The sequence below is a fragment of the Erinaceus europaeus genome, chromosome 15 (genome assembly GCF_950295315.1).
Source record: "Erinaceus europaeus chromosome 15, mEriEur2.1, whole genome shotgun sequence".
Taxonomy (NCBI): Eukaryota; Metazoa; Chordata; class Mammalia; order Eulipotyphla; family Erinaceidae; genus Erinaceus; species Erinaceus europaeus.
This window is the reverse complement of record NC_080176.1, coordinates 1854943-1879867: the sequence shown is the minus strand read 5'-3', so window position 1 is coordinate 1879867 and position 24925 is coordinate 1854943. Positions and strand designations below refer to the sequence as shown.

At 50.7% G+C, this 24925-nt stretch overlaps 1 protein-coding gene and 1 long non-coding RNA gene across 24 annotated transcripts in view; one reads left to right on the top strand and one right to left on the bottom strand.

Moving 5' to 3' along the window:
- Positions 1-24925, top strand: part of RBFOX1 (RNA binding fox-1 homolog 1) — a 1765566-nt gene that overhangs the window by 1548846 nt on the left and 191795 nt on the right. The window lies entirely within an intron of this gene.
- LOC132532962 (uncharacterized) lies at positions 526-4898 on the bottom strand. The gene is made up of 3 exons (XR_009544865.1): positions 4536-4898; positions 2494-2772; positions 526-900 (listed from the first exon to the last, which is right to left on the bottom strand). It is a non-coding gene; the product is annotated as an uncharacterized LOC132532962 (long non-coding RNA).

The following is a 24925-nucleotide window of genomic DNA, read 5'->3' as shown; positions in this document are numbered from 1 at the left end:
TTAAGGCCTTTCCCGCCTCCAGAGTCAGTCATTCAATGGCAGAAGAACATGCTTCCCATAAGTGTCTCCAGTGCCATTATTTCTTATTTCAGATCAGCCTTGTCCTGTCCTCTGTTCAGTAAAAACTAGGAACAGTTGAGTAGATAGCAGAGCAAGCTGTAAGAGAACCATGGCAAGGTCCTGCAAAGACAGTGAGCAGAGACAGTGAGTCTTCCCTAACAGACTTGGGGGGGGGGTGCACACAAGAGCCCTTTGATCTAGAATTAGATTCAGTGGTTTCCAGTGACCCTACTTGTCACCCCTTGAAGAGCCAAGCTTCCCCATTACATTGGACCCCAATGAGCCTGTGCAGCAGGGTCTGTGAACTTGCTGAATACTGAGTGAGCTGGACTGCTTTCTCCTGGTCATGTGAGGCTGACAGAACTCTCAAGACCAGCAGCATGTCAGGGCTTCTTTGGCCTGGGGGCCAGCCCCAATCTTGGTGTCCTTGGATAAGAAGAGATAAATAGATGCTCTTTTTTTCTCCCAGTTTTCTTTTCTTTTTTCTTTATAAAAAGGAAACACTGACAAAAAACGTAGGATAAGAGGGGTACAACTCCACACAATTCCCACCACCAGAACTCCGTATCCCATCCCTTCCTTCCCCTGATAGCTTTCCTATTCTTTATCCCTCTGGGAGCATGGACCCAGGGTCATGGGGTGCAGAAGGTGGAAGGTCTGGCTTCTGTAATTGCTTCCCCACTGAACATGGGTGTTGGTGGTTCCATCCGTACTCCAACCTGTCTCTCTCATTCCCTAGTAGTGCAGGGTTCTGGGGAAGCGGGGTTCCAGGACATATTGATGTGGTCATCTGCCCAGGGAAGTTCGGTTGACATCATGTTAGCATCTGGAACCTGGTGGCTGAAAAATAGAGTTACTATATAGAGCCAAAAAAAAAAAACCCCAAAAAACAAAAACTGTTGACTAATCATGAACTAAAGGCTGGAAAACTCATATGAAGAGTTGGGGGGGGGGGTTCTGTTTTGTAGATAGTTAGTAGTCCTATTTTAGTTATCAAACCTCTGTATTCGCATCTAAATGTTCAAGCTCTCTTGAGAGCCCATTGAGTTGTCTGATCTGAGAACAAAGGACCAGTGGTCTGACAAGCTAATCGTCAAAGTCAGTCTTGAGTTCAGAAACCATTAACAGGACAGACCGTAGGACGATGTACAAGCCATGGCTGCCCAGGGCCCCGTGATATGATCAGAGTGGTGGCTGGTCACCCCCTGGTCTGGTTAGTTAGTGTCTGAGTCTGAACCCATGGCTTGGGTGACACGTCAAAACTTGGGTGACATGTGCCTCACTCTAGCTAGCTTTTGGTCTCTTCCTAGGTTATCGCCGGAGCTCAGTGCCAGAACGATGAATCCACTGCTCCTGGCAGTCATTTTTTCCATTTTACTGGACAGGACAGAGAGAAATTGGGGGGGGGGGAGGCAGAGAGGGAGAGAGATAGACACCTGCAGACCTGCATCACTGCTTCTGAAGCGTACCTCCTGCAGGTGGGGAGTAGGGGCTCGAACCTGGGTCCTTGTACAGGTCCTTGCCCTCAGTCCTATGTGTGCTTCACCCAGCCCCTCCCTCATTCTGGTTGTTTGATTGATGAGCCCTTTGAAACTCTGTGGCTATACATTGCTTCCCATATTTGGGTAAATGATCTTGCCTCATCCGGCTGTGACAGTGGGTGAGAAGTGTTTGCCTAGAGATGGGAGGTGGTCAAAACGACCGTCCGTGCAGTTCTCAATGTAAGTGACCTTTTTGTTTTGTTTTCTTCCTATGTTTTCTATGTCAGCTATGGTTCTAGACCCCCAGAAAACAACCTCTCCTTGTAGCCTCAGAATCTCTCTCGGGCAAGCATGCTGGATCAAAGTAAAATTAAAATGCCATCCGAGGGCAGGACACCCATACTGTGTGCTGAGTTTGAGCTACAGGTGTGATTCTAAACACTCAACTTAGTTGTTTGGTACATTCGAGTAACTGCAGCATGGGATGCTTTCTGTTCACCACAGGAAAATCTGGGACTGTATATTTCAAACATGTCTGAAAGTCAAATTTTTCTTGGATATGGAGGTTGCGGGGGTGGTGTGGGGGTGGGAGGTTGTGAGTTTGACAGTAACACCCATGTGGGAAGAAGACTTGACCTGGCTTAATGTGTGCCTAGTTATAGTGTCTCTTTTTTTTTTAATTTTATTCCCTTTTGTTGCCCTTGTTGTTTTATTGTTGTAGTTATTATTGTTGTTGTTGATGATGTTGTTGGATAGGACAGAGACACCTAACACAATGATGTCTGATTTGATCCGTGGGCCCAGCGTCACAGAGGAGTAAACAAATAGTAGAGAAGCCCCTGCATGTCATCTGGGTAGAATACTGGGGGAATGTCACAGGAAGAGGTTAGTGTGGCCCCTGGGTGTGTTTCCTGGACCGTCTATTTGCCACCTCCCTGTGCTGTGTCCTTACCTGCTGGGCGGGAAAGCAGTTGCTTTCAGCACACACCTGCTCTAAATGTTGGCGGTGTCACTTCTGGCGAGGCTGGTCCATCTTAGTCACTCAGTGACTTCCGGCAGCCCCAGAGTCCCTGTAACAGCAGACTGAACCGAGGAGTCAGGGCGGTGGCGGTGAGACGCAGGAGTCCAACAGGGCCAGGCTGAGAGAGCCACTCTGGCTTCGTTCACCACTGTTCACCCAGCAAGTGGCCTTGGGCTCTTCAGTTATGCTCCCCGAGGGCTGTTTGCTCAGCTGCAGAATGAAGGCAGGGAGAACAGAGGACCTGGCTGCAAAGTGGACTTGGAAGGCGACCTCTTTCTCCATTTATAAAACGTCTCCTGTGTTGAGGGGACAGTGGACACAGCCAGGACCCCTTTCCACAGGAAGCTGAACATCCTAAAGCCTGACCGTAGCCTGCAAATAGACCCAGCGCTGTGGTCTGTATTCTGGAGAGGGTGAGAGAGCTGGCACATGGTTGCTATTCAGATAGGTGGTCTGCAGGCTACACATTCTGATTCTCATTGATGGGGGACAGTGGTGCCCCCTCGATGGCTTCTACTCTGAGCACATCACGCCCAACAGTGGCCCAGTTACATGCTCCCAGTGACTCCAGGCCTGGGGCAAGTCCAGCTGTCCCCATGGGCAAGTGTCTGTCCCCAGGGCTCCTGCAGAGATTGCAGATGGCCGCGCTTCCCTGGCTCTTGTGGCCCAGACCTGGCCATCCCAGACCAGGTGTCCCAACTCTGTTCCCTTAGAGCGGCTGGGGGGGGTGGGCTGGGGTGGGGGGACCTGCCCCAAGGGAGCTGCCTGAACTGGGAGCGAGTGGAGGAGATGGGTGTCCCGCCTGGCTCAGCTGGCAGTGTGTCAGGTCTGCACGGTGGAGGCTGTAGGTGCAGGCACGGGTGCTGCGTGGGTCACAGGGCCACTGGGGTCTCTCTCTCCCTCCCCTCCCTGCTTCCTTGCCATCTCACATGTAATAAAATAATGTTTGTTTTTCCCCATCTCTGTGGCTTCACCACTCTAGGCTGACTTATTGGGGTGAGGGGGGGACACTCCACTGGACCAAAGGTCCCTCCAGTGCAGTGAAGGCTGACTGAAAGTGGCCACAGGCAGAGCAAAGCAGCGCACTGACCGACTGAGCTATCCTGCTACCAAAAATCACGTTTTGAATTAGCACGTGGCACAGGCCCAAGGCAGACCTTTCTCTTTAGTCATGTAGGAGCGGTGACTGTAGACAGCCCAGCCTGAGGGCCTTCTCCCCTCTGTCTCCTGTGCACTGTCCCCCCGGGAATGACAGGGAAAGGCCTCTGCCCCCCCCTTTCCTGACATTCAGCCGCCACCAGTGGTCCTTTTCAGCAGGGAGTGACTGTCCTCAGAGTGCCTCCTCTCTCCTTGCTGTCCACTTGAAGGTGGACATGTCATGCAGTTTGGGGCTCCTGCTAGGGCCTGACCAAGGACCCTCACTCTCCTGCAGGTAGAAACACTGCAGGGCCAGTGGGGAAGGCATACTCACCTCTGACCATGTCCTAGGGAGGCTGGACTGGGCCTCTCAGGGCAGGCGACCTAACCCCTCCCCTCTCCTCCCTCTTTCTTTTAATTTTATTTTTATTTTGGAATTAGAGAAAAGAGGGAGATAAGGCACAAGGCAGATACCTGCAGCACTGCTTCACTGCTTTTTAAATTTCATCTTTTAATGTATTTATTATGGGAGAGAGACAGAGAGAAATTGAGAGGAGAGGGAGACAGAGAGGGAGAGAGACCGTCACCCCTTGAAGCTTTCCCCTGCAGGTGGGGGCCTGGGGCTTGCACTGATCCAAGTGCACCACCCCCTGGACCCCCTTCGCCACTCTTGAAGCTCCCCCAGCCATCTCCTTCCTCTTCCCGCTGGCAGTACAGACAGACACACTGACTTGCGAATGAATAAGTGGCCTTCCCTCCTCCCCTCTTTCCCACCCTCCCTCAGGGCCCAGAGATGGTCTCCACATGCCCTGTCTTGCCTGATAGAAGATACGTACCTTTCAAAAAAAATTTCAAAGATGAGAGGGCCGCTGTCAATCTCTCCGGATTAATGTCGGGCCTATAAAAAGGACGAGTGTCTGCCGTGGCCATCTGTCACGCTGATCGTTTTGAGGTCTGCTGTGTCAGCAGTGAGCCTTTTAGGGAGCCTTGGCAGGGGCAGGCCTGCTGGGGAGGGGGGTTAACTGCCTCACTGCTGAGCAGGCTGACGGGGGAGGGGGCACCCCTGCCTGTTAGAGGTTGTTTAGGGTGAGTGCTTGCCTGGGTGGCAGACATGGGGGGTGCATCTCTGTGCTTCTCTCTCCGCTAAAGATAGACCCATCACACCACCGCCCACAGGCATCCCGGGGGCCAGGGTGTCCACTTGCTTCACGCCGAGTCCTGGGAGTTGGCCAGGGACACCCAGGCCCTCGGCTCTGGGCTCTGGACGACCATGCTGGCCTCTAGCCACAGACACAGTAGGCAGGGACATTTCCACGGTCACCCTCTTAGCGAAATCCTTTGTGGACGTAGCTCCATGCCAGGCTTGCGTCGTGATGACATTTTATTTGCTTGTCTGTTTTTTTGGCTTATTCCATTTACTATTATTACCACCCTGGTTATTACAGGGACTTGCTTGGTGCCCGGACAGGGAATCCCCCGCTCCCAGCAGCCACTTCATCTTAAAAAAAAATTGATTTTTTAATTTGTTTTAAAATACTTTTATATATTATTGGATAGAGACCTAAAGAAATTGGGGGGGGGGAGAAGATAGGGAGAGAGACAGCGAGACATCTGCAGCCCTGCTTCACTGCTTATGAAGCTTTCCCCCTGTAGGTGGGGGACCAGGGGCTCGAACCTGAACCTATTTTATTCAAAAATGGCACCACAAGTGAAGTTAGGGCCCCAAGAGTGGTTTCCACCAGTACCAACAAGTACGTCCCGGGCCCCAGTTAGTAATGCTTTTTAAAAATTCTGTATTTAGAGAGCAAGAAGAAAGATGAGAGAAGGACTGAGAGGCGTGAGAGAAGGAGCAGAAACCAGAGAAAGGATGAGAGAAGAATACAGCTCTTCTCCTTCTACAGTGTAGTTCCACCGGCCCTGGAGCCTCCCCTGGGTGCTCCCGTCGGGTGCCAGGGCTCAAACCCAGGACCTGCTGAGTGAGGCCTGTGCTCTGCCGTCTGAGCTGTCTCCCAATCTGTCTGTCCTCACTTCTTCAAAAATACTTTTATGATCTTTATTTACTTATTGTATAGAGACAGCCGGAAATCAAGAGGGAACGTGAGTGATAGAGAGGGCAGGAGAGACACACAGACACCTGCAGCCCTGCTTCACCACTCACAGAGCTTCCTGCCTGCAGGTGGAGGCCAGGGGCTCGAACCCAGGACCTGGCACATTATATGTGCACTCAACCAAGAGTACCACCACCCGGCCCCTGGCCCCACGTTTTATCTGAGATCTCTGATAACCTTGAATACATGTTCTTTGTACAGTTAAGATGAAAGTGATGGAGTGTGTGTATGTGTTTGCGTGTGTGTGTGTGTGTGTGTGTGTGTGTGTGTCGGGGGTTCTGTGAAGCAGAGGCCCACACTGCTACTAGGAGGAAATGCTCTCTCAGGACAGCAGGGGTCTTGTGTGGTGGTCGGTATTTAGTCACCTGCCTCATTATTCAGCAGAGTATCTGGAACCCACTGGGGAACAAGAGTAGAACCGACTCACCTAACCTCAGAGCTGCAGGAGCTGCCTTCAGGCACGTAGGGGGCACAGAAGGATAGAAGCAGAATCCGGGAAATTGCCAACCTCTTTAGAACCAGAGGAGCGGAGGGCAGAGGGACCAGAGCACCTCCTTGGGTGGCGTGGAGCCCTGGGCACCCGTGTGAAGGAGGAAGGTGAGAGCCATGCAGAGCCCTTGTTCCACAGGACACTGGCTGGCTGGCAGCAACAGGGACAGAGAGGCCCATCCCCACCCCTCCATGTGGCCACGGCCTTCCGGGGACACGCACACACTTGGGGACCACCCACACCCCTGTTCCCTGCCGCTTCTGGCACACTGTGAGCCTTTAATAAATGTTAAATAATAGGAATAGCTTCCATCTGGTGCTGCCCGGGAGCAAGAAGAAGGTACCAGCGTCAGGCAGCAGGCTGTCACGGGGCTGGCTGCAGGGGAAAAGCTTTGAGAGTGGTGAAGCAGGGCTGCAGGTGTCTTGTCTCTCTCTCTCTCTCTCTCTCTCTCTCTCTCTCTCTCTCTCCATCTCCTCCTTCCCTCTGGATTTCTCTCTATTTCTATCCTAAATAAATACAGTGAAGCAGGTCTGCAGGCGTCTCTCTGTCTCTCTTCCTCTCTGTCTCCCCCTTCTCTCTCAATTTCTCTCTGTCTCTATCCAATAACAGATAAAATATAATTTAAAAAACAAGAGAGAGAGCAGCAGCAGAGACACCCCAGAAAGTCCCCAAGGGAGAGGTGACAGCAGGGCCCCTGACGGAAAGAAGTGTCTTCAGACCCTCAGCAGGGGTCTTGCTGACAGTGCATGCACCCAGCATACACCCCCCTCCCCACCCTGGGTATCTAGTTTGCATTCAGAGCTCTGGTATCAGAAGCAAGTTGAACTGGGGACTGTTTGGCTCCCCATGCGGGGGCTGGAAGTAACAGATGTTGCCGCCGCCATCTTGAATGTCTGGAAACCAAAGTGGGCCCTTGCATGTGGGCGTCTCGGTGAAGCAGAGCCCTGCCGGGGTTCTCTTAGCCAAGCCCCGGGGGTCGGGGCTGGCTGGATGGCTACCTACTACCTTTGAGGACAAGAAAAACTAGAGGCTGACATGCAGTAAGTGGGCGGGTGCCAGGGACACTGGCAGGAAAGATACCAGGCCTAGGGACATGTCCAGGGCTCAGAGCTCTGCCCTGCAGTGCATCTGACCACCGTGTTGCTCTGGCTCCAGGCTTCAGCCCCCACCTGTCCTTCTCCCTGCAGGTTCAGGGAGGCAGGAAAGACTCTGAGGGGCCCAGTGGGACTGGGGAGAGCAAGCCCCAAATCCAGGCCAGTGAGCTATGCCCTGGACCCCACAGGCACGGGGAGGCCACCGGGGAGGATGGCTGAGAGTCTCCGGGAAGGAGCCGGGGGTTCCAGGGAGCTGTGCCGTGTCCATTCCTTTCCTGCAGCTGATCTTGGTTTTGATCTGTGGGCCTCGCCTGTGACCGAAACCCGGTGACTGTTACCTTCTACTTGTCACGCTCCGGCCACTTTGTTTAACACAGGGCTTCAGTGTGTGGTGCCTTGGCCAGCACACAGTTCACCAAAGAGGACGGTTGTTCGTATTTTCCAGTAATAAACTGTGGAATAAATGCAAAATTAGCCTTAGGAATCAGAAAAGCAAGCATGTGGGGGCACACCCCCCACCAAATGGAAGGAAAGGAGGGAGGGAGGGATGGAGGGGAGGAGGGAGGGTTTGCAACCCCTCATCTGATACAGACACGATTTTGAGTTTAGAGCATTTAGTCTAACCGCAGCAGGTTGGTTTGCTGTCCCTGGCTTGCTTTCTAATTTTTATTCAAATGGATACATAACATACTCCACTAGTATATTATTAGTATTATTTTGGGTTTTTTTTGTCTTTATTGGGGGATTAATGTTTTACAGTGGGCAGTAAAATACACTAGTTTGTACATGCATAACATTTCTCAGTTTTCCACTTAACAATACAGCCCCCCACTACGTCCTCTGCTATCATGTTCCAGAACCTGACCCCCCCCCAGAGTCTTTTACTTTAGTGTAACACACCAACTTCATCCCAAGTTCTGCTTAGTGTTTTCTGTTTTGATCTTGTTTTTTCAACTTCTGCCTGTGAGTGAATTTTCTTAAAATCATCTTTATTTATTGGATAAAAACAGCCTGAAATTGAGAAGAAGGGGGAGATAAAGAGGGAGAGAGACAGAGAGACGCCTGCAGCCCTGCTTCACCAGTCACAAAGCTTTTTCCCTGCAGGTGGGAGCTGGGGACTTGAACCCAGGTCCTTGTGCATTGTAATCTGTGTACTCAGCAAGGTGCGCCAACACCACCACCCCACCACCCAGCTTTTTTCTAAGTTCCAAGAAGCGGCAGTGCTCAAAGATGCGCCTGCTTCGAGGGAAAGAAGCTGCTCCTTGTCCTGAGGATTGGAAACATAGCACTCGCTCAGGAATCCGGGCTGGAGTCCATGCTCCTTGTGGAGAAATGAAACTTGGGTTAAAAACCACACTGATCAAGAGCTGGGCCCTGTTTGGGGCAGCCTCCTCCCAGGAGCTGAGCCAGAGAACAGAAGGGACGCGTCTGTGCTCGTTCGCGCCACTCCCACCTGGGCATCCCTCTCCTAAGCCTCCTGCCTGTGTAAAGGCCTGGGTCAATTTTCCATTTAGCTGACGCTGCTTTTGCTCTCAAAAATTGAATCTTTCTGGTGCCGGGCGGTGGCACGCTGGGTTAAGTGCATCTAGTATGAAGCACAAGGACGTCCACAAGGATCCCAGTTTGAGCCCCCAACTCCCCACCTGCAGCAGGGGAAGCTTCACAAGCAGCAAAACAAGTCTACAGGTGTCTCTCTGTCTCTCTGTATCCCCCTATGCTCTCAATTTCGCTCTGTCCTATCCAGTAAAATGGAAAATATGGCCTCCAGGAGCAGTGGATTCGTAGTGCTGGCCCCGAGCCCCAGCAATAACCCTGGAGGCAATAAACAAACAAACAAGTAAATAAACACTTCTTTCTCCTCATTCCCTGACATCCTTAGAAGTAGCACATTTTTTTCTTTCTTTCTATAGATTGGAGGAAGAAGTCAGGGAATGAGGTGCTGATGGAATTGGGGGTGGGGTGGTTAGCCAGTGCCTGCCTGCACGTGCTTGGGAACAAATGTCCGAACATCTTCACTGCCAAGAGCTTCCCAGTCTGTATCTTTCTTTTCCGTCCAGCTTCCAAGCTGACCCTTAAAGTCAGCGTGGAGGTGACGACATGTCATGTGTGTTCTAGAGGATGGCTCTGGGTTGGTCTCCACTGGGATTCATGCACTGAGTAGTTATTTACTAAATGTTTGACGTGTGTCCTATTTCAGGGGTCCAGGGGTTCTGTGGGGTGAGAAGGACAGACATCAGCTGAGAATGTCATCCAGGCATGATCAACTATGTGCTGGCCTGAGGAGGGGCTGAGAGTCCAGGGAGGGTACAGAGATCTGAGCTGAGGAGGTGGGTACCTTTGGGAGACCAGCATACCCGAGGCCCAGCAGATGCTGAGGACACCAGGCCTGCTCATAGCTTGTCTTTGAGGATGGTCCCAGGGGTTCAGATTCTGTTCTGGGAGAGATGGGTGTAAAGCCCTGGGAAATTTCAAGTCAGGGTGGGAGGGAACCGTGACTTCACTGGACATAGTGGGAAGTCTCTCGTCTGCACATTAGATGAAGGATTGTCACATGGCCTTGCCCTGGGAAGATGGGAACAGGGAGGATGGTTGCTGAGAATTCTGGGGGAGACTGCAAGCAAGACAGCCATGGCTGGCTCCTGGTATCCATTCCACATGTACCGTGGCTACTTTTTTTTTTTTAAATATTTATTCCCTTTTGTTGCCCTTGTTGTTTTATTGTTGTAGTTATTAATGTTATTGTTATTGATGCCATTGTTGTTGGATAGGACAGAGAGAAATGGAGAGAGGATGGGGAAGACAGAGAGGGGGAGAGAAAGACAGACAGACACCTGCAGACATGCTTCACTGCCTGTGAAGCGACTCCCCTGCAGGTGGGGAGCGGGGGGCTGGAACCCGGATCCTTATGCCAGTCCTTACGCTTTGTGCAACCTGCATTTAACCCGCTGTGCTACCGCCCGACTCCCTTTGTTTTAATGTGTAGATTGTTTTTACTAGAGAGGCCAGAGCACTGCTCAACTCTGACATGTGTGGTGGCAGCAGGCCCTGAAGATGAGGCTGGGGGCATCGGACATGTGCACACTGTGTCTAACACTGAGCCGTCTCCCCCGCTGGCCTCGTGCCCATCCTGAGTCATCGTGGAAAGAGGTAGAAGATTGGAGGCGGTGCATCTCTGCCTGAGGGTCCCCTGCCTGGCTTTGCGGACAGCTGCTGTGTGTTTAAACAGTCCTGGCCCCAAAAGCAGAGCCAGAAGGGTTTGGGTGCTTTCTTAAACTGCGCAGCACCAAAGCTGAGAGCAACATCTGCCCAGCTGTGCACTTGGCTGGACTCCTCCAGCACAGCTTGGTTCTGCCTCTGGGCCCACAGGCTCCCTGGGATTTCACTTCCCCAGGAGGTAGGGGACGCCCTGGGGCCTCCATGTCTCACTTTCGTAACTGGAGACTATTTAGAATTTGGATTCATATAGCACAGGGGTCCAGAATCAGCTGGAAGCCATAGAAGATCTGAGATTTTTATAAATAATCACAACCCCTTCCTTCCCCCCTCCCTTCCTCCCCCCTCCCTCCCTCCCCCCTCCCTCCCTCCCTCCCTCCCTCCTTCCTTCCTTCCTTCCTTCCTTCCTTCCTTTCTTCTTTCCTTCCTTCCTTTCTTCCTTCCCCCTCCATTTCTTTCTCTCTCTCTTCATTTGAATATCGAAACTGAGAAACCAAGAGAGAAGGGAGAGGTGGAAAGCAGAGAGAGAGAAAAAGAGAGAACCTCAACACTGTTTCACTGCTTTTGAAGCTTTTGCTCTGCAGTTGGGGGCCAGCGGCTTGATCTGTGTTACTTTGTACACTGTCTGTGTTACTTTGTACACTGTCACATTTGCGTTCTATCAGGGGAGCCTCCCACGAAGATCTGAACTTTAATAGATTCGCCTTAGCTCTCCAAACCTCGCCCCCCAATAAATTATCTTTTTAACAGAGACAGGTATAATCCTTTCCTTGTAAGGAAAAGCAAGGGACAGAGCAAAGAAGACACCAGCAGTGAGCCCTGGGCTGGTGGACTCCCCCTGCAGCAGGCGTGGTGAAGGAAGAGTCGCAGGTGGAAGGCAGCTCAGCTGAGGGAGTGTCAGCCTTGCCTACCTGTGGCTTTTAGTTCGATTCCTAACACTAACATTATGTGCACCAGAGGGGTGGCTTCTCTTTCATTGTCTCGAGTGAAAGTGCTCTCCCCCCCATCCCTCTCTCTCTCTCTCTCCCTCCCTCCCTCTTCCCCATACATAATAAATGAAATAAGTTCCTTATAAAATGGAAAATAAAGTAGAAGAGAAGGAATAGTCTGATGAGCATTGGCACAGTTGATCTTGGGGTCCAGGATTTGCCGCCCTCAGGTTCCTGCCCCTGGTATCTTGGGATCCATCTGCTCCGGGCTCAGTCCTCTGCTGCGCTGGGCTTCCTGGTGGTGGTGAGTGGCGGTGAGGTGGCTTTGTCAGGGAGAAATCTGGCCATGTTCCTCCCTGGGCTGAAATGACACCCATAGGGGATGGGGTGGCAGCTGACCTCCGCAGAGCAGAGGGTGCACCTGTCTGTCCTGAGTTTGGGAGCCACCTGCTTCTGTTCCAGGAGTGCCATGGAAACACACATCCTGTCACTTGACCCCGAGCGCACAACACCAGCAGCTGCGGGCAGCTCTCTGCTGTGAGCACTGCCGGGGATCTCCCAGACCCAGGAGGAGCTCAGGGTGCACTCACCCTGCCTTTCTGTGCCACTGCCTGGAACTGAGAGGGAGCCAGGGCATCTTGAGCCATGATTCATGGCTGAGGGTTCTTCACTGCAAGGCTGAAAGTTCCCCTTCAGTGTGCCTGTCAATCTGCGACCTTATAGTCTTGGAGTAGAGCCCTTAGGACATCCAGTTGAAGGGGCCAGGCGGTGGCACACCCAGTGAAGCACATATATAGAGCAAAGACACCCACAAGGATCCCAGTTAGAGCCCCCGGCTCCCCTCCTGCAGTGGGGGCACTTCACAAGCGGTGAAACAGGTCTGCAGGTGTCTGTCTTTCTCTCTTCCTCTCTATTGTCCCTCCTCTTTCAATCTCTCTCAGTCTTATCAAATAAAAAATGGGGGAAAATGGCCTCCAAGAGCAGTGAACTCAAAGTGCTGGCACCAAGCCTTACTGATAGCCCTGGAGGCAAGGGAGGGAGGGAGGGAGGGAGGGAGAGAAAGAGAGAGAGAAGCTAGAGGACTTTCCAGGGAGCTGGTGACCATGGTTTGTGGTCTCTTAGACATACACTGACTGCCTGTAATAGAAAGATACTAACAGGTGTAGACTAGGCTCTGGAGATGCTGGGACTTTGTACTTTTCAGGTGGGAATGTCAAGCTTCGTTGTCACTTTGGAGATCTGCTTAGTAGTCAGATATGTGTGTATCTATACATGCCTACGTGTCTGTGTTTACCATGTATGTGTGTCCATATGAACACATATTAGGGGACAGAAGCAATGGCCGCCAAGGAATGCAGAGACGGATCTTCCAAGCACTAGGAAGCCGTTCACCTACAACATGGAGCTGAGTCCTTGCACCAGCTACACAGGGTGCTGCTTTCTGGCAATAAGTGTACCGAGTGAGAAAAGCCAGATGCCAAAGGGCATCAAGAGGAGGTGGTCGGGGCCAGGTGGTGGCACACCTGGTTGAGCACACACATTACAGTGCCAAGGACCCAGGTTCAAGCCCCTGGTCCCCACCTGCAGGGGGAAAGCTTCACAAGTGGTGAAGCAGGTGTCTCTCTGACTCTCTCCCTTTCTATCTCCCTCTCCCCCCTCAGTTTCTCTCTGTCTCTATCCAATAATAAATAAATAAAGAGGAGGTGGTCAGAATAAGCCACCTTCTAGAGACAGAAAGCAGGTCAGATGGTTTGCTCTCTGTGGGAGGGGTATGAGGAGTGGCTGCCCATAGTCATGGGGTGATGAAGAGGCTTCAGAGGCAGAGAGTCCTGTGGCTGGCCATGGTTACAAAAACTGTGGCACTGTCTAAAAAAATCAAAATAAAACAATAAAATACTGACTTGTACTCTTAGAAAGAGTAAACCAGTAACCCAGATGGTTTGTGAATTATATCTCAATTTAAAAAAAATGATTGTAAACAAAGCTAGGTTATTTATTTATTTTTATATTATTTTTATCTTATTACCTGATGACTGCTGAGCTCTGGCTGATGGCAGTGCATGGGATTCAACTTGGGGCCTGGGAGTTGCAGGCAGGAGTCTGTTTGTATAACCATTATGCTATCTCCGCCTACTCAAAGCTATGCTATTTATTTCTCCACTATAATTAAGTTGTTTTTTTCTTCCCCTGTGTGTGAAACTTGTTTTCTGGGAGGGAAAAACAGAGATGGGAAGTCTCCTAAAGATGGTCTGACTAGCAGGGCAGCTCCAGTTCAGACTCTTTGCAACAGTCAGAAACACTGAGTGAGGATCAGAAAAGGGGACAACCTCTCCAGACTGCCTCCCAACTCACATTTTCAGCCTCAAGTGAAGTGAGATGCTTAGGACTTCAGGAGCCTCTAAATGCTATGCCTGCCTTGTGCTTATCTTTGATTCTGAGAAGAGGCCCTTTTGGCTGGGGTAAATGCAACCTTACAGAACCAGGCCACTATACAAAACCAGAGGCCCTGGCCCTAGAAATTGATCTAAATTTATGTTTATGAAGTGACAGGAGTGACATTTCCAGGGCTCAGAAGCCACTTGTGGGTTGTCCTTTCTGCACTGACAGCTTAATGAGGGACAGTTCATACACCACTGGAAGTTCTAAAGGACAGCTCTGCTCTAGAAGAAAGAGAGAGAGAATGAAAGAATGAATGAATGAATGAATGAATGAATGAGTAAATGAGTGAATGAATGAATGCCTTGCGTGGTCTCTTCTCTCTTTTCCATCATTTAAGCAGAGGAGAATGCTAAGATATGACAATAGTGTCATAATAATACAAGGAGGAGTAAATATTTACCCTGGCTCTGTGCTGGCAGTGTAGGAACCATTTAGCACTACTGATCTCCGTTCATCCTGCTCCAAACTCTCATAGCAACCACCGTTCAAAGTCACTTTTCAGAAGAGCAAACTGAGCCTCAGAGAGGCTTAGTATCTTACACCAAATGCCAAGGCCAGGGAACAGGGAGCCTGGAGCTGAAGCCAAGCCAGACAGACTCCTCCACTCTGTCCTTCCAACCTCCCTTGATAGTTTCTGATGGTGTCCATGTGCCCAGCCTTGTCCCAGCTGAAAAGCAGCCAAAGATCTCTCAGCCTTCTTCAGTGTCACTGTGAAGATCACAGAGCGCTGACGAGAGAGTTTCCCTACACCAGATTCCATACATAAGAAAGCAGAGCAGGGGGCCAGGGAGATACCGCAGTGCTTCCGAGTGTAGACTTGTATGCTCGAGGCCCCGGGTTCAGTCCCCAGTGGTGCATGTACCAGAGCTGAGTCATTCTCTGTCGTCTCTCTCTCCCACCAGCACAATAGAAATCAGAGTCAAGTGTGTGAGTCTACCTCCACCCTCACCCCTCCTCCATCACCAAGGGGCAGTGTAGGCTAACAGAGGGTGCCCCAGAACCTCCCCCCGCCCGCCTCCTTCTGTGTCACTGCGGTTGCCTGCACATCCCTGTGTGTGAGAGCTGTGAGTGCTTCAGGAAGTCCAGCTCCTCACTAACACTGAGCTGTCACTCAGCTGACAGATGCTTCCCCGTGTCCTCAGGTCAGCATCTACTACCCCACCCTGCAGCTCTGGGAGAGGCTCAGGACTACAGAGTCTGCTGGTGGGTTTGGCAGAATTTCTGGTGGAAACACACACACACACACACACACACACACACACTCACACACACACACTCACAAACTCACACACACTCACACACTCACAAACTCACACTCACACTCATACACTCACACACACTCACACACACACTCACACACACTCACAGGCATTCTCACACACACTCACAGGCATTCTCACACACACACTCACAGGCATTCACACACTCACACACATACTCACAGTCATTTACACATACGCTCATACACACATCACTCACACACACACACTCACATACTCACAGGCATATTCACACACACATCACTCACACTCACACACTCATAGGCATTCACACACTCACACACACACACTCACAGGCATTCACACACAGGCATTCACACACACACTCACAGGCATTCTCACACACACATACTCACACACACACTCACACACACACTCACAGGCATTCTCACACACACACACACACACTCACAGGCACTCACACACATACACTCATACACACATCACTCACACAGGCATATTCACACACACACACACGCATCACTCACACACTCACACACTCACAGGCATACACACATACACACACTCACAGGCATTCTCACACACACACACACACTCACAGGCATTCTTACACACACACACACTCACAGGCACTCACACACATACACTCATACACACATCACTCACACACACAGGCATATTCACACACACACATCACTCACACACTCACACACTCACAGGCATATTCTCACACACACACACATCACTCACACACTCACAGGCATATTCACACACACACACACACACACACACACACACACACACACACACACACACACACACATACACACACACACACCAGCACATGAGCCCTACACTGAGTCAGGCGAGCTATTTCCTTAAGTAGAGATAGCGGCTTTTGCCTCCGTCTCTTAGCACAGAGCTCTGCTCGGCTCTGGCCTCTGGAGGTGCTCAGGACTGGAATGGGCCCTCAGTGTGTCAGGCATGCAAGTCCTTCGCATAAGCCGCTGTGCAGTTTCCTTTGAAGGCCTGTAAAACTGCACCAGACATAGCTCACCCTCGTGGGTGTATGTCATGTCCCCTGCACGGCCCAGACACTGCGTTTCCCTTTGCCCTTACCTGAAATGGAAAGAATGGACAGAGCCTGGAAGTAGTGAAATTAAGCATGCCAGAGGCCCTGGGCTCTGCAAATAGGCACACAAAGAAATCATCGAACGTGCATTTTTGTTGAGAAAACACTTTTCAGAGAGTCCACGCCTGCTGCTGAGGCTGATGGGAGAGCAGTGGGGGTGAGTGGGGCAGAGTGGTGACAGGTGCAGCACCTGGTTTGCTGGCCAAGCCTCTAATGCTGCTACTCAGCTCCTGATGCCCCGTGCAGGAGGAAGAGAGGCCAGCTCCCCTTCCTCCTCTTCCACACAGGCCCTATCCTCCTGCACTGCATCTGCACCTGACCAGAGCATTCAGCTGGCAACCGGCAGCCTTAGCCCCGTGCCTGTGTTGGCGCCCAGTTCAGTGCCCTGGCCTTGAGCTGCGTTCTGTCTATTGCATGGCACCTGCCTGCAGTCCAGGGAGGCAGGGGCCCCCTTTCAGCCTGGCCAGGTGCTCCCCATGGCAATGGGCTGCTCTCACTACCTCTCAGGTAGATCCAGGGTGCCTTGCGAAACAGCCTCAGCCCTGCTGGATTCCCTGCTCTTCTCTAAGCCCTCTGCTCGAAGATTCATGGAGCACCCCTCAGCCTGCTTTTGATGCTCTTTTATTTATTTATTTCCCTGGCAATCATGGGAGCAGGATTTGCTGCTGTTGCAAAAAAAAAAAATTCATTTTTTATTTTTACCATTTCTGTCTTCATAGTGAGGCCTGCCTTCCTCCCTCCAGCAGAGAGCTGCACTGTCTGGTGTATGGGTTAATAAAGAGTGTAGGCTGAGCCCAGTGCTCCAGCTGGTCTGCTAGAAGTCAAGCAGCTACTCGGCTGATCTCTGAGAGATAACTTACAAGGCTTCCACTCTGTATTGATTGCCATTCATAACTCACTCCAGAGAAGTCAATTGTGTATCAGTTGTCATCACACTGCATGGGCGCTCGAGCGTGCACACACACACACACACACACACACACACACACACACACACTGTCCTGGGAGGGCTGCTTCCACTTTGCAAGAATCCACAACCAGGTCAGCTTCTTCCACAACATAGGTGAGAGCACAAAGGGTCAGCAAGCCACCAAAGGAGGCAGGTGGTGGCAGTTTCAAGGCAACCAATTGGCAAAGTCTTTGGCGAGTAACACCAGAGTCCTCTGCTCATATCACTAAGTGCAAGGACCCAGGTTCGAGCCCTGCTCCCCACCTGCGGGGGATCTGCTTCATGAGTGGTGAAGCGGGTCTGCAGGTGTCTCTCTTTCTCTCTCCCTCTTTCCTTCCTCCTTGTCTCTCAATTTCTCTCTGTCCTAATAAAAAAATCAGAAAAAACAAGATTGCCAGGAGTAGTGGATTTGTAGTGATGCTGGCACTGAACCCCAGTGATAACCCCAGAGGCAAAAAAAACACCTCTACTTAGATGCTGGGTGTTACCATTCAGGAGGGTACAGAATGGCCAAGAACTGCAGGTAACACCTTCACATCAACGCAGCAGACTTGGCACATGTGAGGATGTTGCAGAGACAAGGGGGGACATGTGCAAGTGTCCCAGCGAATCTCTGTAGCCAGAGAGGTGAGGCTGACAGAGCAGGACAGGGAAGAATGTCCCCAACCTCTGTTTCTTTCTTTATTCTTAGTGACGAGCTTTCTATGACTTGCTTGGTGGACCCAAAACCCTGGATGTATTATATTTCTGAGGGCAGAAATTCGAACTTGCACTGAGCCCTCTCTCTCTCTCTTTTATTATTTTTTTTTTTCTTCAACCCAAATTGCTGAGGATTGAATCTGCTACAACCCTATCGGCTAAGGAAATAGAGAAAGGGCATCATGACTGAAATGTGGGCTTCAGGTCCAAGCCCCTCTCATCCAAGAGACCTTCAGTGGGTCTCAGAGTCTCTGGAAACCTTGGTTCTTCGCCTTGACCTTGACAGCTCTCCTCTGAGGATTAAGAGAGCTGGCAGAGATGAGACGTGTATCGCACCATACTGTGAGAGAGGCCAGGTGTGTGTGTGTGTGTGTGTGAGTGTGTGTGTGTGTGTGTGTGTGTGAGAGAGAGAGAGAGAGACAGAGAGAGAAGACAGAGACACACACACACAGAGACAGACAAAAGACAGAGACAGAGAGACAGTCTTGGTAAAACACTAACCTTCACTAAATAACTGATAATAAATCCTTGCTCATATTCCCCAGCGGACCTTACACCTACACTTGCCACAAGAGCATCAGAAACATGAAGGGAAATGTTCACTCGTGTTTTATGTCCTCACCCTCCCACCTCCCAGAAAGAAACACCAGAGTTCTCAGAAGTCTTACAAACAGTTTACTTGCATCTGTTTGGTTTGGATTTTTTTGTCTGTTTGTTTTGGTCAAGTTCATGCAGATCAGATCTCTAGATGTTACGTAGGATTGAAGCCATCTGGTAGGTGTCTTTCATCTCTTTACTTATTTCGCTAACCACAGTCACCTCCAGTTCCATCCATTTTGTCCCAAAGGACACAGTATCATCTGTTTTGATGGCAGAATAATATTCCATGAAGTTTATATCACATAACTTCTCTAGCCAGTCATCTGATGATGGGCATCTAGGCTGCTTCTGCTCTTTGGCTGTTGTGAATAATGCAGCTGTGAACACAGGGGTGCATCTGTCTCTTCTAATTAGTGCCTGAGTGTCCACTGGATAAATGCCTAAGAGTGGCATTGCTAGGTCAAAAGGTGCTTCCAGTTTTACTTGCTGAAGGACTGTGCACATGATTGTCCCAGGGGGCTGCCCCAGTCTTCATTCCCACCAGCAGTGGAGCAGTTCCTTTTTCCACAACCTCTCCAACACCTGCCATTTCCTGGTCTGTTGATGGAAACCATTGTCTCAGGGACCACCAGCTTTTTGAGCCATACGTCCCTGTGTCTTCATTTAGGACTCACGCAGGAACCACTGTTTGCTGCTCTGCTCTACATGAGTCTAACCACAAGGGCATGTGAATCCAGTAAGCCTGGACTAAGCAGTTTATGTGCACGGGCATATATGCCTATGCGCGCGCGCACACACACACACACACACACACACACACACACACACACACACACACACACACGTATGCCTGTCATGTAGTCTTCATGGAGTTCCGGCATCTTAAGCCTGGGAGCAGGAGAGTGGCACCCACCCAGCAGACAGAAGGACAGAATGTACACCCGTATGTGTTCACCATGCTTGGTGCTATACACCATCCCAGATAATCTGACATCAGACACTGCCTGTGATGGAGCTGGAGACAGTAAAGATTTAGCGGGTGAGGATTTCGGAGGTTGCTGGCGTTAAATGAGGAGTCAGGGAATAGTTAGGAGAGACTTGGAAAGTGGCTGAGAGGAGCAGGACTCTGACTGATTAACAACAGTAACTCTGCTGCCTCTCCTATGGCTGAAATAAATGCAGTGGTGTTCAGTGTGTGGTGTGTGTGTTGGGGGGGGAGGAAGAGAGAGAGAGAGAGAGAGAGAGAGAGAGAGAGGAATGGAGGGAGAGAGGAAGGCTGGGAAAATGTGATAAGCCCCATCTGTGTGATTCTGTTTTTTTTAATTTTTAAAAACATTTATTTTCCCTTTTCCTGCCCTTGTTGTTTTTTATTGTTATTGTAATTACTATTGTTTTTGATGCCTTTGTTGGATAGGACAGAGAGAAATGGAGAGAGGAGGGGAAGACAGAGAGGGGGAGAGAAAGACAGACACCTGCAGACCTGCTTCAACACCTGTGAAGCGACTCCCCTGCAGGTGGGGAGCCGGGGGCTTGAACCAGCATCCTTACACTGGTCCATTAATGCTTCAAGCTACGTGCGTTTAACCTGCTGCACTACCGCTGGACTTCCGAGTAGAACATTTCTATTTTTTTTCTGCAAGCAAATGCAGGAATGTGTCCACTAGATGCTCCATTTGCTAGATGAGACCTTCCCCTTCAGATCAGAACGGTTCACACACACTCTGTAGTTTATAGACCTGAGTACCAATCCCTGGCACACAGGCACATGTAGACACACAGTGATGTTTGGCCTAGAGTGGATACCTCCATGACCTCTCATGAACTGACGGACTCTGCTTCTAAACCAGTTTCATGAGTACAGAGGACATCCACTCTGCTTTGTAACCACAGAGATTTTTGTGAGGTGTGAATGTTGACTCTCCCTCTCCCCCTCTCTCCCTCTCTCCCTTTCTCTCCTCCTCTCTCTCCCTTTCTCCCTTTCTCTCCTCTCTCTCCCTTTCTCCCTTTCTCTCCCTCTCCCTCTATCTCCCTCTCTCACTACCCCCTCTCCCTTCCTCCCTCTCTCTCTCCCCTTTTCTGTCTCTCTCCCTCTCTATTCCCCCCTCTCCCTTTCTTTCCTTTTTTCTCTCTCATTTTTTCTCTCTCTCCCTCCTTCTCTCTCTCCCCCTTGCTCCATCTCTTGCCCTCTCTCTCTTTCTCCCATTCCTTCTCTCTCCCTCTATCTCTCTACCTCTCTCACTACCCCTCTCCCTCTCTCCCCTCTCTATCTCTCTCTCTCCCTCTCTGTTTCCCCTCTCCCTTTCTCTCTTGCCCACACTCTCGCTCCCTCTCTCTCTTACCCTCCCTCTCTCCCTCCTCCCCCTTCCCCTCTCTCTTCCTCCTCCCCCTTTCCCTCTCTCTCCCTCTTCCTCCCCGCCCCGCCCCGCCCCACACCATCACCATCGCAAGGCATAATGTATAAAGGGCCTTGCCTGATGTGAGCGTCATGGAAGAATTCAGAGTATCCCAACACTAGGAACCCATATTGGAACCCACATTTCTATAGTTTTAGTTTATGTGCCAGCCTTCCTTGCCATGGGCTGCCTGGGCCAGGGGACTTCCTTGGCGATAAGTGTCAGAGGACTGCACATCAAGCTTCTTCGTGCAGTGGCCTCCCCACTGGGGACATTGGCGATGTCTGGAGAGATCTCTGCTTGCCGTGGTGGGGTGAGAGAGTGTCCCTGACATCTAGTCAGTAGGTTGAGGTCAAGGCTGCTTCTCTATAAGCTACAGTTCAAGAGATGGCTTTCCCTGAATATCACACGTGTACAGAAAAAGATGAGAAAAAGATAACGTTCTGTGTTTGAGTGTCCGAGGTATTCCAGCCACTCCAAGCGTGGGTGCAAAGCCATGCTTGGCTACGAGGGTACAAGTGGGTTTCCTGGGGGGTGGTAGGCAGGTCCACAGGGAATCCAGTCTTTTCTCCCAGCTCTCATCCCAGTCAGTTTCACAGCTGGGAACCAGCTTCCTGTACCTGGTACGGAATGCAGGGGCCAAGGCTTCTGCCTTCCTCCTTCTTTGGCTTTGATGTCAGGAGCTGGTGGTTGTAGCTCAGATTCCCCAGGGAAGATTTGTCTGAGTCCACATTAATCCTGTGCCCACCACTGAGCCAACCAGCTAGGCGCTGTGTGCGGGACGGAGCCATGGGACTCCTTTGTGTCTGCTGCACTCACACTGCTTCATCTTATCAACCCAGTGTCTAACCCAGCTGCGGTGTCATCAGGGCGGTGCTGAGAATGTCACCCAGTGCCAGAGTGTCCAGCAACGTCAGCGTGGCTGGAAATCATGAATTTATCTTTATTAGTGATTTAATAATGATCATCAAGATAAAAAAAAATTGTGGCATAAGAAGAGTACAATCCCGGGGGGTCGGGCGGGCGGTGGCGCAGCTGGTTAAGTGCACGTGGTGCAAAGGCGCAAGGACCGGCATAAGGATCCCGGTTCGAGCTCCCGGCTCCCCACCTGCAGGGGAGTCGCTTCACAAGCGGTGAAACAGGTCTGCAGGTGTCTGTCTTTCTCTCCCCCTCTCTGTCTTCCCCTCCTCTCTCCATTTCTCTCTGTCCTATCCAACAATGACAACATCAACAATGGTAATAATAATAACCGCAATGAGGCTACAACAACAAGGGCAACAAAAGGGGAAAAAAATGGCCTCCAGGAGCGGTGGATTCATGGTGCAGGCACCGAGCCCAGCAATAACCCTGGAGAAAAAAAAAAAAAAAAGAGTACAATCCCATACAATTCCTACCACCAGAGGTCCACATCCCACCCCCTCCATTGGAAGCTTCCCTATTCTTTATCCCCCTAGGAGGATGGACCAAAATTCTTTATGGGATGCAGAAGGTGGAAGGTCTGGCTTCTGTAATTGTGTCTCTGCTGAACATGGACATTGGCAGGTGGATCCAGACCCCCCAGCCTGTTTCTCTCTTTCCCTAGTCAGACAGAGGTCTAGGGAGCTATGGTTCCAGGACACATGGGTGAGGTCGTCTGCTTGGGGAAGTCAGAGGCACAAGCCCCTGAAGGGGAAGCATAGGCTGTGTGTGTTTCCAGTAAAGTTGGCAGCTACTGTGAGATTGCCAAGATGAGCTGGGCCCTGAAAACTCCTCAGGCCTGGTCTTCTGCCTGCAGACTTGGGGATTTGTAGACTGCTAGGGAAGGATGCTGCTGCAGGGCAGCTACACATCAGATAGCTTTTTTGACATCTCTTCCCGGCCCGACCACGGAGTCCTTCCTCTCCAGCCTGTCTGTGCCCTATTGGACATGTTTTGTGGAGCGCAGCATATCTGAAACTCTGGCCAGTTTCTCAGATGATATTTATAGTTTGGATTGGCTGTTGTTTTATTTGTTCCCCCCACTTAGATGAAATTTGTCAAGCCTGCATTGTGCTAAGCCCTATTAAAATGGTGCCAGAGACCCAATTATGGCAGCTACAAAGGCATTCAAGAGTAAGCACAGAAAAACACATAAAGGGATTAAAGATCAAAAATCAGACTCCAGTGAAAGTACATTAGGAGACATCAGGCAGAAGAACATGAAACCATCAGCCTGAGCAGAACAAAGCCGCATGCAGCTTCCTGGACATCTGACTCCCCCACCCTCCAGATCACTTAATTGTCAGCATGTTTACGTGCTTAAAAGCAAAATGAAATGATTGATTGTGCTTTTGCAGGTGGCTGTGTCTCTAAAGGCTGGTGGGAAATGCACTGCAGATGGGTCTTGTGGCCGGAACCCGGACTCCTCCTGGCTTTGGACAGTCCCGTGTGGGAGGGTCACGGGATGAGGCTGGTGAGCTACTCTCAGGGCCTTGTGCAGGTACCCCTGGGCATGGGCACCCTGGCGAGGGGCTGGGGCCTCTGGCTCTCAGCTTCCTGTTTGCAGAGAGGACGCCTATGGCTGGTTTGGTGTGTGTGTGTGTGTGTGTGTGTGTGTGTGTGTGTGTGTGCGCGTGCATGCAATTTTTTTAAACATTATTTTCTTTTTTAAAAAAATAAAGTAAGGTAAAGGTATTTATTTATTTATTAATGAAAAAAATAAGAGAAGAGAGAGAAAGAACCAGACATCACTCTGGTACATGTGCTGCCGGGGACTGAACTCAGGACCTCATGCTTGAGAGTCTGATGCTTTATCCACTGCGCTTTATCCTCCCAGACCATTTAAACGTTATTTTCATTGAGAGAAAATGAGAGCAGGAAGGAGAGATGGAGTTAGAGATAGACCCTAGGGGTCCATGTGGTGGTGCACCTGGTTGAGCACACACATTACAGTGCACCAGGACCCGGATTGAGCCCCCAGTTCCAACTTGTAGGGGGAGAGCTTTGCAGCTTTCCGAGTGGTGAAGCAGGGCTGCGGGTGTCTCTCTGTCTCCCTCTCCATCTCCCCCTTCCTCTCAATTTCTGGCTGTCTCTATCAAATAAATAAATAAATAAAAGATAATAAAAATTTAAAGAGAGAAAGACCCAAGCATTGCTCAGCTCTGGCATATGGTGGCACCAGGGATTGAACCTGGGACGTCCAGGACCCCTAGCATGTGAGCGTAACCTCGAGCTCAGTTCTCGGCCAAACTGCCTTCCTTCAGAGCTCGTTCATAGCCACCACCCCCTTGACCAGAAGATGTCTTGTCACAGCAAAGTCACACACAAGAAAGGCTACACCAGTCACTGCCTGCCTGCGCCGAGCTGCCCCTCCACATCTCTCCCTTCTCTCATCTGTCTTCTCCAGCGGTGTCCTCAGGCCTTTCCTCTGGCTTCACAGGAGAAGGGGTATCCACCTAGATCACCCTGAAGGGTCTTGTCCCCTGTGAGGAGTGGGCTTAGCAGGAGACACTGGCTGACTCAGTCTCCCTTCAGACTCAGCCACCCACGGGCCAGCCGTCAGCAGGGACAGCGGGGGCCTTGCAGAACCGGGATGCAAATGAAGGAGACCACTTCTGCCTAACTACTGTGGGCATTTGTTCTTAAGCGGACAGACTGCTAGTTGGGCTAGATGATTCTCTGTGGGAGGGGCTGTCTTGTGCGCTACAGGGCAGGTGGCGACTTTCCCAAATGGAGTCCTCCCCATAGACAGACATTCCTTTCTGCAAGTTTCTAGCAGAATACACACACACACACACACACACACACACACACACACACACATACACACCAGACTTTAGGAGATATATATGTAAATTTTAAATCCATATTTTTATGGCAACAGGCACAGTGTTGTTTGATTGATGGCAACAAGCTTGCCAGTGTAAGTGTAGTTGCCTCTGTGTGTGAATCTATGCAGCACACATGTAAGAACCACATGAA